Here is a 14,636-nt window from a genome sequence, read left to right as displayed (position 1 = left end):
ACTGAAGATTTGTCTTTTTTCCTATCTTAGTCATTTCCAGGTTTGCTATATTTTTGCCAAGTAAGTTTTATAAAGCTAAAAACAAAATAAAACAAATAAGACTGGAAATAAAAATAAAATTAAACAATAACAGAAAACAATAACAGTAAGAAATGTCAAGTAGTATTTCTTAGTAGTACTTAAGGTTGCATTTCCTTTGTATCCATGCAATGCTAGGATGTTTGAGTCACTCTAAATACAACTGTGTCATTAATGCATATATTAATAGTGTGTAAAATATTAGTATCACTAATAATTAACTAATAATTGTTCATCTTAAAATACTTCCTTTAAAAAGAAGAGTGGTGGAAATTTACATTCTCCCCTTTCTTTTTTAATTCCCCATCATATAAATATATTGCTAAATTTGGAAATCCACTTCTGTGTGGATTTTGACAGAAGCCTAAGATCTGATTAGGACTATATATATAGAGAGAGAGGTTTTACTAGGTATTCATTCTCCCAGAGACCTGGAAGCAAATGGGCCAACTTCAATCATTCAGAAAGGCCTTAAGAATTTAAGCTTGGGAGAAGATGTAACACAAAGAAAGAGAGCTGCTGCTGCTGCTGCTGCTGCTGCTAAGTCACTTCAGTCGTGTCTGACTCTGTGCGACCCCATAGACGGCAGCCCACCAGGCTCCCCCGTCCCTGGGATTCTCCAGGCAAGAACACTGGAGCGGGTTGCCATTTCCTTCTCCAATGCATGAAAGTGAAAAGTGAAAGTGAAGTCGCTCAGTTGTATCCGACCCTCAGTGACCCCATGGCCTGCAGCCTACCAGGCTCCTCCATCCATGGGATTTTCCAGGCAAGAGTACTGGAGTGGGGTGCCATTGCCTTCTCCGAGAAAGAGAGCAGTTGAGGTCAACTTCTGTGCATCTCATGAATTCTATGTTCATTACAGTCAGCACCAGCAAAACATTCAAACTGGATTTCTCTTGAGATGGGCTGATTTACTGTTTACTTATCTTTTGATAAGTCCAATTTCTATTATATTAAAGAGAATTGGTTTCTTATTCTGGCAACTAAATTCTTTGAATAGTATATTATTCTTCAAATATTTTATTTCTAAAATCATGGTTGTTCAGTCTATCATAGGAAATAAATATTATCATGCAATCTCTATATATTAGTTCCTTCATTAAGCATGATTTAAAGTATTCAACTAGAACAATTCTGATGATTATTAATTTTCAATAAAAGAAAAATGTTGGCTCATTTTAGCATTTAGATAATTAAATACATTAAATTTTGATACAATTAGAAACATTTATTTATTTATTGGGTTGCAACAGGTCTTAGTTAAGGCACACGAGATCGTCAGGATCTTCATTCATCATATGCGTTACTTCTTTACAGTGCACAGTCTCTGTAGTTGCAGAGTGCAAGCTCAGTATTTAACTGTGTATGTTCAATTGCCTCACAACATATGGGATCTTAGATTCCTGCCCAGGATTCAAACCTGTGTCCTCTGCATTACAAGGCAGATTCTTAACCATTGGACCACCAAGGAAGTCCCAAAACATAAATATTATTTTTATTTTTATTATTGTATCATACATTTATTGTTATTTATTAATTTAAAATTTTGAGGAACAATTAAATGACACGGCCCTTAAATGTGACTGTACTCACATTTATATTGCCATCTAATACTCTGTCAACAATTTTCAATTTTATTCTCTTTCCATGAGTAGTTTGCAAAAATATATTGTAACATCCCAGTAAATACACTGAAATTTTATGGAAGCATACAAGTAATGGCTTTAGGAGTTTTAAATAAATTAGCAAGGTAGTTGAAATATCAAATCAGGAAGACTCACAGACATGGAAAAACAAGTTATGGTTACCAAAGAGGAAACAGGAGGAGAGACAAATTAAGAATGTGGAATTAAGAGATACACACTATATATAAAATAAACAGCAAAGATTTACTATATAGCACAAGAACTACATTCAATACCTTATAATTTATAATGGAAAGAAAATTTGAAAATTATGTATATGCATATATGAATGTATATTATGAGTGTGTGTGTATTAGTTCCCCAGTCATCTCCAAGTCTTTGTGACCCCATGGACTGTAACTCACCAGGTCCTCTGTCCATAGAATTCTCCACACAAGAGTACTGGAGTGGGTTGCTATTTCCTTCTCCTGGGAATCTTCCCGACCCAGGGATTGAGCTCAGGTCTTCTGCATTGCAGGCTGATTCTTTACCATCTGAGCCACCAAAGAAGCCCACATATTCATATACAAATCACTGTGCTGTACACATGAATCTAACACAATTTTGTAAATCAAATATACTTCAACACCACCACCAAAATATCAACAGAATATTGCTAACAAGGAAGGTTTGTTTTATTCAGACTTATTAGAACTTTATAAGTTACATTTATGAGACAGTAAAGTTATTTCAATATTTTGCTATTTTTCTGAAAACCATTGTAATTTTCTTGGGATTTAGTTCAAGGTCTGTTTTGTGAGCTGACCATGAAATTTAGTCTTATTTATTCAGTTATAGTGTTTTTCTTTGATTTTAAACAGTATCTTCCAACTTAATCACTCTCTTATTCAACAAAGTTGGCTCCAAATTGGTTGTGTGATTTCCAAAAAAAGAAACCACCTTTAAATGATAAACAGTTTCCTTAACAGAGAATGTATGAAGGAATGTGCTGTAGCCTCTAAGAACTATCCTAAGAGAGGATCCCAAAATAGTATGAAAACATCAGCATATTTAGGAAAAATGTGTGGTCTTGTATTGTCACTATTCTTTATTCTTTCTACTAGGTGTGTCTGATTATTTTAAGAATAAGTCTTATAATACATCCTTCACAATTATTACCTAGAAAGGCAAATATTTTAGGCATATATTACACAATATATTAATCTTTAAATAAAGTTTGGTGGCTTTTAATAAAATTTCCAAGAAAGGTGAAGACATTGTGAGAGAGACAAAAATAATTTGTTTTGCTTTGAAGCTGTTAGGCTTTTAGCAATTAATATCTTGATATATAGACAGATATACATATCAGTATCAATATGAATACAGATATTGATATATATTTTATGTGGGTATCAGTGTGTGCACAGTTTGTATAGATGTACAGATATAAAGACACATGTATATGCATACAACCTAATAAATAACAGAATCTAAAAATACTTATTTGAAGAAGAATTCAACAGACACATGTACATGCATACATCCTAATGAATAACAGAATCTAAAATACTTATTTGAAAAAGAATTCAACAGTAAAGTATTCTAGCATATATCACTTACCTTGATGAAAAGTATAAAATCAATTACAACTTAGCATACAGATAATTGAATAACTTTTATTTGATACTGTATACTTTGCAGATGGAGATCTTAACAATTCCCCATTCAACTCTTAATCATGTGTTTTGTTCCAATTCATATCTTGCATGGCATCTTTTTGAGACAAATAAGGAAAAAAAATCAATAGCGTATTCCTCTATAACAATTTCATATAAGTCTCTTACAAGTAAGTAAAATTTAAAATGTCTCCCTGAAATATATATTAATGCCTATTTTTCCTTCAAATTTCAACACTGCCCATGAAAAACATAAGGAATATATTTAATTTTTTAAATATGGAGGAATAAAGAACCCAATAAATGTTTTAAGATTAATTTTCATTGCATTTCCAAACTGATATCATTGCTATCATCTTATAAGAAATTGCATTCAATCCAACAATTCCTCTACTAGGAATATGTATTTATACAAGAGAAATAAAAACATACATTCACAGAAAAATTTTTACATAAGTATTCACAGCAGTATTATTCATATATCAAAAAAATGAAAATAACTTGTATCCATTAATAGATAAATGGATGAACAAAACTTGATATAGCCATACAGTAGAGTATTATTCAGCCAAAAGAGTAATGCTAAAGCAGTGAGAACAGTCCATTCACATGATAAATTCTCTGGAACCAAGACAGACTGAGGAAAATTGCATCAGGCATTCACCAGACAAACTGAAACACCAACTTGACATTTTCCTGTTATCCTCCTCATCCCCTTTCCTCTGCATGTACAAATATTTATGTCTTTCATAAGACAAATATCACGTTTTAAAATAGCATTTGATGAGAGAGCAGGAAATTCTAATATAGAAAATATGACTCCAGAACCAGTGTTTAGCAATTACTCTATTTTCTCTTCTTTGTTTCTAGCACTTATATTTCAATCTCTTGTCAGAATTTGTTGTTGAAATGTCAAGAGTCGTGTTAAATAATATGGAGTCAGAGTGTTACACCCCTGTTCTTGTTTTGAATGTCTTCAGTGTTTCCTCATTGAGGATGATGTTGGCTGTGAAAGGTTGTTGTTGAATCATGCAAAGACGCCGGGATTCTTGGGCCCCGGAGGAGAATAATTCAATTCGGGGCCAGAGACGAGGCTTGATCACTCAGAGCTTTTGTGTAATAAAGTTTTATTAAAGTATAAAGGAGATAGAGAAAGCTTCTGACATAGGCATCAAAAGGGGGCAGAAAGAGTACTCCCCTTCCAGTCTTCAGCTGGATGTTATATAGTCACTAGCAGTCTGTTAATGAAAGGAAGGAATGTATTAAAACACAGAATGGCACCTGGCCCCTCACCCATAAGATATATTTTGGGATAATCTTGGCACCAAATGGTTCATCCTGAGCCATAAAATTATTTTCTTGAATCTTGAAGGGCAGATGACCATACAAATAGTTTCATTTACATAGATTAGGGGAACAATATCTGGGTATAACATATTGGTTTGACAAGTAGGTTGTGAGCCAAGAGGCAGAACCTACTTGAAGACAGAGTTTGGGGTAAATACATAGTACATTAACATAGCTTAAGATAAACATTTCCATAAGAGAAATGCATTGGTTATCTCTAGGTTTGAGAATAGTTAACTTCAGGTGAAACCAGGTGTCATTATGGCAACACAGTATTTTAAGAGAAACCTTTTAAATTTGTATAGAGAAGGAAAAAATATCACTAGTTTGTTTCCTCCTGCCGCTTAAGAGAGATAAAAATGTCTGACACTTGCAGGCTATATCTTCTGTTTGGAGATCCCTGGCCTTCCTGCCTGTTACCCTCCCAGCTGCTAACTTGAATTGATATAGATATACAATGATTGGTATATAGATATTGGGCTTCCCCAGCTCGATGGTAAAGAATCTGCCTGCAATGCAGGAGACTCAGGTTTGATCCTTGGGTCAGGAAGATCCCCTAGAGAGGGCAATGACAACCCTTTTTGTTATTCTTGCCTGGGGGATCCCATGGATAGAGGAGCCTGGCGGACTACAACCCATAGGGACACAAAAAGCTGAACACGATTGAAGTCATTGAGCCTGCATGCACTCATGCATATAGATATTATCATAGAAACAAATATTGTTTTCTTAGACATTTAGAGAAGGTTTATAAAAATTCAGCATTTATATTTATCTGTCATTTGATCTTTTATTATATAGATTGTAAGCTTGCTCTCCCATGGATCTATTGCATATAGTAATTTTCTAAGTGTACTGTGAGATATCCTTGAATTTCCAGTGCAATGCTTACTTGGTAATGGTGAAAAGTGAAGTCACTCAGTCGTGTCCAACTCTTTGCGACCCCATGGACTGTAGCCTACCAGGCTTCTCTGTCCATGGGATTTTCCAGGCAAGAATACTGGAGTGGGTTGCCATTTCCTTCTCCAGGAGATCTTCCCAATCCAGGGACTGAACCTGGATCTCCTTCATTGTAGGCAGATGCTTTACTGTCTGAGCTACCAGGGGAGTCTGATAATGGTACTTTGCAAATCAAATTTAATAATACTTTATAATTTGTGCACTAATCATAAATGAGTTTGTTTATTCTATATTCATCATCTTTTTTGTCATGGTTTTGCTTGCTTTGTTCACTTTGCTCTTTCCCTTCCCTATATAGTAGAACATTTTGAATAGCACATATGTTTATTATTCTTTCCATCTGAAATAAGCTCATTTTACCTAGATGTTATTGGGTTCTTCAGGTTTCCTAAACCTTCTAAATTTCATTTTGGAAGTTCACATTTTCCTAGAAAACTAGCATCTCATCTAAACATACAAATTTATTTTATAATGTTGTATAAAATTATACCTGAGTTCTTTTATTTCCTTTTTATGCATTTGAATTTTAATCCTTTAATAACTTGCCTGAGATATAATTCATATAGGATACAGTTTTTCCATTTAAAGAATAATTGAATGGTTTTTTTTTGTAATTTTCACAAAGTTGTACAACAAGTACCACAATCTAATTTTGCAACATTTTTATCACCCCAAAAGAAAACCCAGTACAAATTAGCAGTCATTCTCTATTCCCCGCCCCCTCACCCCCTAACTAGGCGTCAGGCTATGCAGTAGGTCCTTATGTATACTAGTGTGTATAAGTTATTCTCAACCTCTTAATTTATTTCTCCCACATCATTTCCCTTGATAACTATATTTTTCTTTAAATATCAGAAATGGTGGGGAAGAGGTGGAGGCTATAGTTCCCAATGCATCAAATATCAAATTAGAATTCTTGAGATTCTCTTCCTATTAATTCTTTTTCTTCTCTTTCTTTTACAAGAAAACCTCCCTCTCAGGTACATTTTGCAATATAAAATTACAAGTGGTATGAAACCTTTGGGCATATTTTGCTAATATAAACTATGCCAAAGCAAAATTTTATAAGGGTTATGTTAAAATAATCAAAGAGAACCATTTAACTGATAGAAGCAAGTTTTATTTTACATTTCCTGAAGCAGGCAGTCTCTACCTTCAAAAGTCCAGAAAACTGCAAAGCAAGTAACAGGGCTGTGAGCTTTTATAGAAGAGGACAACTGGGGGATACAAAATTAAGATACAATTTAATTTAAATTGATTGACTGGGGTTGCATATCCAACCCTATTTAGAACAGGGAAATCATTACAGAATCTTGGCATTTGGGGACTGGATATACAATGTTTCCAGTCAAGCAGAACATTTATAGGAACAAGAAAGTTATCTTTGTTTCAATTTGCTGAGGTGGTACCCCAGAGAGGAGCTTCTCCATCTTGGGCCTAAAAGTTTATTTCAACAGCCATTTGAATTTTCCTAACACTGTTTATTTGACGTTTGTATCAAAGGCAACTGATATTTCCATTGCAGTGGGTGAGGGTGGCAGGTGTGCTAAGCTGATTCAGTTGTGTCCAATTTTGCAATCCCATGGACGGTAGCCTGGCAGGCTCCTCTGTTCATGGAATTTCTCAGGCAAAAATATTGGAGTGGGTTGCCATGCAACCCATTGGGAAGATCTCCAAGAGATCTTCCTGACTTAGGGACTGAACCTATGTTTTCTGTGGCTCCTGTATTTCAGGCAGATTCTTTACAGCTGAGCCACCAGGGAAGACTTAGGATGGCACCAGTGGGGAAAAAATATCATAGTCCATTAAATGTATCGAGCAGGGAAAGCTCACTTTACCCCATAATATGTAGGGTACAAAATGCAGTACACAATTTATCCACAGATGCTTCTGATCTTGAAGGCTATATTACTCTCAGTCATATGTAAAAACTGAAAAAAATAGAAAAATTCCATATGAGAAGACTTTATAAGTTCAAATATACTTCTTCAGAATTATCTTTGATAGTATGGTGTTAATTAGAAGACATAGTTATCAAGTTCAACTATTCAGTCTTTTATGTTGAACTGTATATGAGAAAAATGTCATCTGCTAGTGTTAATGATACACAATAGGATCACAGCTTTAACTAAAGCACGTATATGCAGTTAAGAGGCGCAACCACATGTGGTGAATGAAAGTATATGTTCAGCTTAAGAGAAGATAAATTGCCAAATGGAGCAACTGAAGGAAGGATAGATAGTGAATTCTCAGATCAAAGCAACAAATACAACATAATGCCGAAAGAATACCTATAAAAGTCCCTTTACTGCCTTTTATCATTGAAACAGTCTTTTCAGTTAATGTTCAGCCTCTCTAGAAAAAAAATGCAACATCTCTCAAGTAGCCTTTATTGTTTTCCTCCTAAGATGATATCTGAGGGTGCTGTGTTATGTTATGCTAAGTTGCTTCATCATGTCTGACTCTTTGCAAACCAGTGGGCTATAATGCACCAGGCTCTTCTGTCCACGGGATTCTCCAGGCAAGCATACTGGAGTGGGTTGCAATTTCCTTACAGAAGCTGGCAGAAAGAGCTGGAAACATTAGGTACTTTGTCTATTAGGTGCTCTGGTATCTATCAGCTTACAAGCTCACCTCCAAGGCTTGTTTCTATCCCCAGGCCATTTTATCATCCCCTAATATCACCCAGGCTTCCCCCACAGTGACGCAAACCTTGTCTCAAGAACTGGGACATAAGGATCTTCACTATTATACCACAGACAGAAACCTATGTTGTGACTCCTTTAGTAAAACTAATAATAACACTCATAAAGCACTATGTGTCAGAATAGTTATAACCACTTTACGATTCTCAACTCATTAATCACCCTATTCAATCATGATCTGACCTTCCTCCCATTCGTTCTGTAAGGAATGCTAGGCTATACCCTGGTTTATGTGTTCTTCAGACCAACTAGGATAAAGATCTTGCAACGAAAAAAATCAAAGTGAAAATAACATTCAAAATTCCCTCAAAGTTTTTCCTTTATTACTTTATATGTGTCTCCCCTGTAGAAATATAATCACATGGTCATTTTGCTGCTGCTGCTAAGTCTCTTCAGTCGTGTCCGACTCTGTGCGACCCCACAGACGGCAGCCCACCAGGCTCCTCTGTCCCTGGGATTCTCCAGGCAAGAATACTGGAGTGGGTTGTCATTGCCTTCTCTGATGGTCATTTTAGTTACAGAATATTCACATGAGCCTTAATAATGTATGTTGTAGAATATATCAATATCAACTCTGCTTTGACTGAACTTCTAAAGAACTAGAAACATGATCTAAGAGTAAAGAAAATTAAAAAAAAAAAAAAAATAGAGAAAGAGAGAGAGAAGCCTGAAAAGGCTGGCAGACAAAATTTAGAAAAGGTCAGAAATAATGCAACAATAACAATATACCTATCCATCATTTTCAAACAAAATTGTGGATTTATTTTTATCTACATCCTTTTCCTCAGCATGATCACACAAATTTGCAACATAAACCCCACTGTTCTCTTGTTCTAGAGCAAAAGGAGAAACAAGGATTTTGAAGGGAAGGGGGCAAAAATGGGGAAGAGATGGACTATTGGCCTATGTATGGTAAATAAGAAGGAACCTGGTGTAAATGGTTTTTGTTGGATCACTATGTGATATACAGGAGGCTCAAAGGACCATGTGTATCAGATTTAATTGGTTTGAAGCTGCCTGTAATGGGAAGCTGTACCTCATTATGAAAAGATCAAGAAAAAGTAACTGAGAGGCTTGACTTCTGATTCCAGCTGTCACTAGCTCTTTGATCCTTGGGTATGTCACAATTCTTTGGGCTTTATTTTCTTCTTTATGGTTTTGAAATCTAAATATTAATCATAATCACACAACATCCTTCAAAATATGATTACTTCTGTGCCTCACTTCAGATCTGTAAAATAAGAATGTCAAGAGAATCTATTTATACAGGAAGTTCTTCATTACAATAATTAGCCAGTTGGGAAACCACTGTGCCAAAAGATGTCTTAATTCTATTCCAATTTAAATGTTCTGATTTTAATTCTTTTTTCAAAAAATATAATCCACCAAAAGTGTGCAATTTAGTGGATGTTAGTATATTTACAAGTTATACAGTCATTACAACTATTTAATCCAGAAGGTTTTCATCAGTCCAGAGAAATTCTTTACCTATTATCAGTTACCACTCCTTTTCCTCACAGAGATAAAATATGAGAAATATGAGAAATGTATCCCACTTCTGGAACAATTAAATTAAAAGAGACTTAATAGAGGCATCATATACCACCCCTGTAGCTCAAATGGTAAAGAATTTGCCTGCAATGCAGGAGACCAGGGTTCTATCCCTGTGCTGGGAAGTTCTTCTGGAGAAGGGAATGGCAATCACTCCAGTAATCTTGCCTGGAGAACTCCATGGACAGGAAAGCCTGGAGGGTTACAGTCCATGGGGTCACAAAGAGTCGGACACGACTGAGCAACTAACACACACACAGAGGCATCAGTCTAATGCAGTTTATGAAACTCAGGAATCTGATTCAAACAACCACACAAAAAAGGAAAACTAAGTTAAATTTTCAATCTCTTTGAAGATATACCCATTTCAGTATTAGAGGAAAAATTATTTTATGTCTAGTATTTACTTTAGAATAATCTATTGGGGGTGGGGGGTGGGCTTCCCCTGTGGCTCAGCTGTAAAGAACTCACTTGCAATGCAGAGATTCAGAAGACTTGGGTTCGATCTTGGGGTTGGGAAGATCCCCTGGAGAAGGAAATGGTAGCCCATTTTAGTATTGTGCTGGGATAACCCCATGAACAGAGAAGCCTGGCTGGCTGCGATCCATGGGACTGCTAAGAATCAGACACGACTGAGTAACTAAACACACACACACACAATCTATTATGGAGACAAGTCAAAGAGATATGGATGGAATAAGATTGGACATATATCAATAATTTTTAAATCTGTTTGATGGATGCATGGTAATTTACTGTTTATCAAACTCTTAAATTTGCTTGATAATTTCTACCCTATAAAATGAAAACATTTCCTTTTTCATGATGCCATCTACCAAAGAATTATCAAAGCTTCTTTAATTATTTCCTATACATCTCGTTAATACTGAGAGATATGGCATTTTCCCTTTATAGAATTAAACTAGTAATGTTTACTTGAGTCTCTAGTTCCCAATTTAGAATTGCATTCCTACTGACATTAGAAAAATTGTTATTTTTAAGCTAAGACTCTTTGAAAACTTTGAAGGCTGTCTACAATTTCCACATAGTGGAAAAATTGTCATATGAAGCACTGAACAGAATAAAAATAGATGGTTCTAAACACTGATGAAACTCTTGAAAGGTTTAATTTGTCTGATTTTAAAACACTGTGTACTAATAGTATTATTTTCTCTATAGTATCCATTAGTATTAAAACTTATTTTAACACACTGTGGGTTATATCAATGAAAACATTTTCCCAGTTGTCCCTGTAATTCTATTGGTACAATATCCTATTCATATTGCTATTCTGGAAGCTTCTAAGTTGTTGACCTTAAACATTTGCCACACTGAATAGTATAGAATTAATCTGAAGAAGGCTGCATTAATGAGTCTTTGGAAACTGATATTCTAGATAAATTGTTTCTCTGTAGAAGTTGTAATATTTAAAATCTTAGAGATATCAACATTTATGTTTTCTGGAACACAGAAAAATAAAATTAAGGGGAAAGAACATGACTAATATACTGAGAAAGCAAAGACTAGAACTGGAGAGTGGGATTTCACTGGTGGTCCTCTGGCTAAGATGCCATGCTCCCAGTGCAGGGGGTCCAGGTTCATTTCCTGGTCAGGGAGCTCTGTCCCCCATGTCAAAAGTAAAGATACTGCACACTGCAACTAGGACCCAGCACAGCCAAATAAACAAAAATTTAAAAAGATAACTGAAGAGTCCTTGTGGGGTTTTAAATTCTTATTTTTAGTAGCGACTGAGATTTCTGTCCAGCTACATTTCTGTCTTTGCAATTTGATTATTTAAATTATCTTTGGATTCTCTAACCTCCAAATTCCATTCTACTGGTTTTCATTTTATTTTGATTATTTGGAGACAAACACATGTAGTTGACTCATGCTATGAATACTATCAATTTCATTGGAACAAGAGCTTTAGATTAGCACTTTGATGAAGAAATAGGAAGAGAATATGAAGTTTAATGCACCGAGAATACTGAAAACTTTTCTATGGTGAGAACTCAAGTGTTTGATTCAATTATTAGTGGAAGTTCCGCTGTTATCATAGATAGAAAAAAGCCACTCTCAGAACTGTTGAACAAGAAAGAGCTCAATAAAACTTGGAAAATATTTTTTTTGCATTACAGAAAAATGAATCATCAGCATCTTCCAGTCACCAAAATGAAAGTAAAAGTGAAAGTTTCTCAGTTAAGTCTGACTCTTTGCAACCCCATGGACTGTAGCCTGCCAGGCTTCTCTGTCCATGGAATTCTCCAGGCAAGAATATTGGAGTGGGTTGCCATTCCCTTCTTCAGGCGATATTCTTAACCCAGAGATCAAACCTGGGTCTCCCACATTGCAGGCAGATTCTTTACCATCTGAATCCCCAGGGAATAGAGGTTGCTTAAAAATTTCATTTCTATTTAGTCCAGAACCTTGAAATGATACCAGAACCATAGATTACAGGCAAGCAGCTATGAAAAAGTTTTGGATACTGAATGAATAGATTTCCCAGGTTGGAGTTAAAAAAAAAAAAATCACAAACCTTGTTTTCTTTAGTGGAAACCAAAACTTACATACTTAGGTACTTTTTTGAACCATACTTTTGTTAAACTGGCCATAAAATTGAAATCAGGTTCATTTTTATGAAGACATAATCCATAATTCAGCCTAAGCCACATGTTATTTCATTAACTTGGAAAAAAAAAAGAGATCAATATACATTCAAACACAAAAATCCTTTTAGAATCTAGTGACTCTTAACAGCAGAAGGCTATGGATATCTGTACTTTGACTTTTCACTTTCATGCATTGGAGAAGGAAATGGCAACCCACTCCAGTATTCTTGCCTGGAGAATCCCAGGGATGGGGGAGCCTGGTGGGCTGCCATCTATGAGGTCGCACAGAGTCGGACACTACTGAAGCGACTTAGCAGCAGCAGCAGCAGCAGGAATTCTTACACTGATTCTTATACTGTGAGTAAATTTGAGTTCAAGACCATGTTCCCATACCAATGCTATTATTTTCTATGTATACTATGCCATGAAGAAGATTGAGATACAATGCCTTTGAGCATCCTGCCAAAGTGATAAAGTCCTTTGAGGAAAAAAAAAAAAAAAAGGTATTTTAAAAATTTTGTTAACCATACTTACTTACTTATATCTTCTCTAAATTCTGTGCTGGAAACCAGAATTTCCCTCATAAACATCCCAGGGAATTCTAAATTCAGGAAACATCCTGACAATTTATTAAAAGTCAGAATTATTATTCAGACTACCATGCTCTATCTACAACCATGTTTTTTTTTTTTTTTCATTTTAAAATGCATTTCCATGGTTAGAAGGTACAGAGCCATGGAATTTAGGAAATATGCGGTGTATCAGCATGTTTTCTGTGTTCTCACAAATTATAGATTTCAAAAAGCACAGTATTCTCCTAAAGGGTTAAACACCTTGCAGCCTTATTTTATGTGCCGAGCACAACCTGAGAAACTATAAAGCCTTCTGCAACCTCTCTCTTCAAGGTATATTGGAAATAAAATTTCTCCGAGTCAGGGACTTTGGAGATTGTTCATTTGGTAGAAACCTGGGTGAAAAGTGGAGATAATGTCATTTTTCTTGTTGCATTTTAACTTTCTGGTATATTCTATCCATAGAATATAGATGAAAATGACCTCAGTGATTCAGTATCCGTGAGCTGCCTGAAGTCCTTGGACATTAGGTCTTAAAAGGTGGAGCATGTTCTCATCATGTGTAGCATTCTCTGCATGAGCCCTATTTATGGACATAATATCAGATCCACCATGGACCTGAGATGAGGATACACTTCACAGTTTGAGTGTCATAAAAATGATCCAATCAATTGCTAACATGGATAAAGTTAGCCATAAAATAATTAGAACATATGACCACCTGCCACCCACTCCTCATCATTACCATCTTCCCTGGTGCCTTTATGTGTATCACTTCAATCATTTTGACCTCCTCAACTCTAGGATATTAGGATCTCTGGTATAAATTTAGCAGATGCTTATCCAAGTGAGACCAAAAAGCAAAGCATGAATCAGGACCTCTTAGGACCTCTCAGGACCTCTCTGAGTCATTTGTAACTCTCCTTTAAGACAGGCTCCAACACCCAAATATCTTTAATTATCTGCATTTATGCCTGTAAATGGGTATATCTTTTCTTTTCTCCTTTGCTTTTCACTTTCCTTCACAGCTATTTGTAAGAGCTCCTCAGATAGCCATTTTGCTTTTTTGCATTTCTTTTTCTTGGGGATGGTCTTGATTCCTATCTCCTGTACAATGTCATGAACCTTCCTCCTTCCATAGTTCATCAGTCACTCTGTCTATCAGATCTAGTCCCTTAAATCTGTTTCTCACTTCCACTGTATAGTCATAAGGGATTTGATTTAAGTCATACCTGAATGGTCTAGTGGTTTTCCCTACTTTCTTCAATTTCAGTCTGAATTTGGCAATAAGAAGTTCATGATCTGAGCCACATTCAGCTCCCAGTTTTGTTTTTGCTGACTGTATAGAGCTTCTCCATCTTCAGCTGCAAAGAATATAATCAATCTGATTGCAGTGTCGAATATCTGGTGATATCCATGTGTAGAGATTTCTCTTGTGTTGTTGTAAGAGGGTGTTTGCTATGACCAGTGCGTTCTCTTGGCAGAACTCTATTATCCTTTGCCCTGCTTAATT

The sequence above is a fragment of the Oryx dammah genome, unplaced genomic scaffold, assembly GCF_014754425.2.
Source record: "Oryx dammah isolate SB20612 unplaced genomic scaffold, SCBI_Odam_1.1 HiC_scaffold_2, whole genome shotgun sequence".
Taxonomy (NCBI): domain Eukaryota; kingdom Metazoa; phylum Chordata; class Mammalia; order Artiodactyla; family Bovidae; genus Oryx; species Oryx dammah.
Note: the sequence above shows the minus strand (reverse complement) of the source record.